At 43.0% G+C, this 4,139-nt stretch overlaps 1 protein-coding gene across 1 annotated transcript in view; it reads right to left on the bottom strand.

Annotated features, from left to right (window-relative positions):
* LOC129669632 (nuclear receptor ROR-alpha-like) overlaps nucleotides 1-4,139 on the bottom strand; it is a 359,179-nt gene that overhangs the window by 175,607 nt on the left and 179,433 nt on the right. The window lies entirely within an intron of this gene.

Genomic DNA, 4,139 nt, shown 5'->3' with positions numbered 1-4,139 from the left:
ACACACACACACACACACACACACACACACACACACACACACACACATATACATACACACTTTGAATTTTTACAAAGAAACTGGAAAATAAGAAAATAAACAATTAAACCCTGGTCTGCATGGGTCTAAACCACAGCACCCCACGCTCTCCCTTAAATTCATGTATACATGTGCTTGCTTACAAACATACAGCCTCTAAAAGATTCAACATCATTTTCAGTCAGCTTAGATATTTTTATTTACTATTTTGTGGTTCAAGTATGAGGGTAGGTATTTCTTTTGTGACTGAAGAGGGACAATGCAGTTACCATCTATTAATTGACTGTCACTGTCTTCTCACCTGCTGGGATCCATGCAGAGGGGAAGAAAGTAGGTAGTGGGCAAGCCTCCTGATTTTCTGATTCCTAACTCCAGGCCTCTGTGCATTCCAGCCCTTCGTCTTGGGGAATTACTTCTTTTCCTGTTACAGTGGTCTTCAAACCAGAACTGGCTGCTCTTGAATGTCAGCCAAAGTCCTTTCTTGAAGTGCTTGTTTGCAGGGCTTTTAGGGAAGGAAAGTACACGCCAATCCTCGCCTGCATTCATTGAAGCTCCGCTCATCAAAATTAAAAAAAAAAAAAAAGAGAAAAGAAATCTGCCTTCCTGTAGTTCTACTGTAGTCAAACTCGATGCTAAAATTCACATTCAGGAGGGGTATGGTTCTCAGGGGGATTCTGAAAGATGTGTTCAATGAAAACTAGAATCAGACTTTCCCTGACACAAAATAGATCTGACTTGGCTGGTTGATTAAATCATGAAGATAATTAGGGCAGAGTTTCTATGCCCTCAATGCACTAAATCTGCAGATACAGGGTTTGATGAATATGTATTTAAGGGATATGATAAAAGCATTTTCCATAATTATGTAGCAACATTGTCAGACAAGAAAAGGCTGAATGAAATGGCCAGTTTATCTAAATTACCAATACTTCGGGGGTGGATACATGTTTAGCAGTGTCTCTCAATGTGAAAAAAGTACTCATTTTCAGTGTCATGACGTTTTGTTAATGTTTGTGATACACTTTCAACAAGTTTTATTCTTTATGTATATTTACATGGTATGTGCGCCATGTGCATCCATGGTGTCCAAGGAAGCCAAAAGATCCCCTAGAAGTGGAGTTACAGGTGGTTGTGGGCTGCCATGTGGGAGCTAGGAACTAAACTCCAGACCTCTGCAAGAGCAGTGAGTGCTAACCACGACATCTCTCCAGTCCCCGTGATAGTCCTTTTTGAGATAAATTCAGAAAAGTAAAGTACCCTAATGAATGATTAGCAAGTGCTCCAGGAAGGCAGGTGGGACCAGGTACCTGCCAAACACAGCTTTAAGGAATAAAGGACATATTTTGTTCATGTGTCAGAGGACTTGGTCCATGGATACGTGACCCCACATGAGTGGGCAGGGTATCATGTGGCAACACATGGAGGGTGGGGAGATTCTTCACCACATGGTAGAAGTCAGAGCAATGAGAACACTGGGGACCCGCTGCAGCCTTCAAGAGGATACCCCAGTGACCTACTTCCCACCTTAAATCCTGCCTCCCAGAGTCTCCACCGGCCTCCAAAGTGACAGTAAACAACTGAGGACCAAGCATGGAATTCAGTGCTGTGGGAGACTCAGAGCCATGAGGCTTCTGGTCCCACCTCTTGTTTCCCTAGTGTTTGTACTGTTCGTTGCCATTCAAATTACATTACAAGAGGGTGACGGTATATGGGCTTCATTCTAAGTGTCATCTCTAGCCCTGGGTGGCAAATGGTATGTCAAGCTCCCAAAAGGTGGGTCATGTGGCTTCCTTATCTATTTGTGGATACTGCTGGAAGACCAAAGCCTGCTGTCTCTGGCACTCTGGGCTTGCCATGCGGCTGCTTGACAAGCCCCACTCCAAACCCATGTCCTTGGCTTCCTTTCTTCCTTCTCTTCACTTCCCTTCCTCTGGAAGCTGCTCAGATTCACAGCTTGCCTTCCCCATTGTTTTTCCCTTCAACCCCAATAAAATTGTCACTGAGCTTTGCTCATGTCTGTTTCTAAATTCTTTAATAAGATGAAGAATGCCCAAAGGGAACCTCAGTTTCCCTTAGTAACAGCAGAAGCCCTTCACATCCAAACCCTAGCACAAGACGTCCTGCGATTAACCACTTTACACAAAACTCAAAAGACATAACCATTCAGCCACCGGCAGATCATTGTCACTGTTCACACATGGATTTTTCAGCACATAATTCAGTAGACAAAGACAACACTCAAGAGAACTTTGGGTATCCCCATCACATAACCAGTAATCGAGCCTCTCACGATTTCCAACACACAAACGAAAACTCTAATATAATTGAGAATAGACCTTTATTGATAATAACTGAATAGTGGGTAGCTGAACTAATAGAGAAAGAACCACGCACCTTATTAAGCAATGAACTGCTAATAAATTTTCTACTTCTGTATTTACTCATTAAAATGTTTCACACATTTGTGTTTCAATCAACTTGGTTCTAAAAATAATTGGAATCACTTATCAATCTAGAAGAGATTTTTGAAAAATTACCTACAGTTTTTAAGTAAGTATTATTTACTTTTGTTTTTTTATGTATGTAAGGAGCATAAATATATGTGTGGGGGTATGTGTGTATCTCTGCATGTGTGCAGTCCATAAGTCAATGTTTAGTAGCATTCGAAGTTGCTTTCAACCTTGTTATTTTGAGACAGGACACCTATCTCAGGGAACCCAGAATTCACCAGTTTGGCTAGGCCTGTTGTTCAGAGAGCTCCAGGGACGCCCTGTCTCTGCCTTCCCATAGAAGAAGGCTTCAAATCCCCTGGAACTGGAGTTACATTTGTGAACTGCCTGAGTGCTGGGAACTGAAACTGGGTCCTCTGCATGAGTAGCAAGTGCTTTTCAGTATGGTATCACCTCTTCAGTCCTTTAATGCCATATAATAAATGAACACGTGGAAGGTGGTATGAAGAACTTAAAAACTCGTTTGTGGGACAAAGTTAAGGAATAAAGGGAAAACAAGTAAACCCATTGCAGCTTATGACAGGTTTTAAGCAAGAGGATAAACTTTATCTCACTGGGTGTATGAGGGCTGAAGATACGGTGGCTTAGCACTCTTAAGAGACCTCACCACTCCTCCTGCACCCACAGGCCAGGTGTCCACTGAGCTTTTAAGGGAGCAGGTGCTGAAGAGCACAGGAATGAAAGAAAAAGCACAGATTGGCTCTGAGGACAAGGGCCTTGCCAGATATTAGACTGTTTTCCTAATGTGTAAGCAGATCTGATTAACAGAAGGAAGAGGGAAACCAAACCCTCTCTGTAATTAATAGCTACAGCCAGGGAACTTACATGACCATGTGCAAGAAAGGACAAAATCCTATGGGGAATAGGACTTCTCCTTCAGCTGTGTCTGCCTCACAGCCATTGGCTGCTTTCTTCATGGCTGTGCTATGTGAGAAACACTCCATGTTTATTCACAAAGTTCTCCCAGTATTTCAACCCATGAACAATGGTAAAGACCTGGCCATAGATGAGGTAAACAGGTAACAGGAATATACTGATGCTTTTCCCTGCCGTCTCTGACCAGGCCAGCTCCAGGGACAAGTATTTGTTTCATGCACTTAGAAGGACCAGGGGCAAAGAAAAAAGCCAGGGCCTGCAGCTTGCCAGCTTTCAGCAACTTCCTCAGATGAGTCTTGGTTTCGGCATCTCTTAAGCGGAGTTCAAAACAGACTTTCTTCTCAAGACTGCTGTGAGTGGCAAATTAGAATATGGATCTGACAGAATGTTACATGCCATGAGTGATTCATCCCTTTGAGTCCTGAAAGCTTTTCAACGCTAACAGTTTTGGAAGAAGAATCTTCACAAGGTGTTCTCCATCCCACGCTCTGTCCGGATGCTATCTTTCTTGAAGCCCATTCGGGTGAAAGGATAGGTAGGAAGAGCAGCTGCCCAATGTGACTAACCAGGAGCAAAAATGGACCATAGGAAGAGTATTTGATTCCATAAAAGCTTATAAAGTTTGCAGACCTGGCTTCACTGTGATGGAACACCCTTGCTATGATTCACACACACACACACACACACACACACACACACACACACACACACACA

Source organism: Psammomys obesus, unplaced genomic scaffold, assembly GCF_907164565.1.
Source record: "Psammomys obesus unplaced genomic scaffold, mPsaObe1.curated_primary_1811, whole genome shotgun sequence".
In the NCBI taxonomy this organism is placed as follows: Eukaryota; Metazoa; Chordata; class Mammalia; order Rodentia; family Muridae; genus Psammomys; species Psammomys obesus.
Note: the sequence above shows the minus strand (reverse complement) of the source record. Positions and strands in the feature narration are given on the sequence as shown.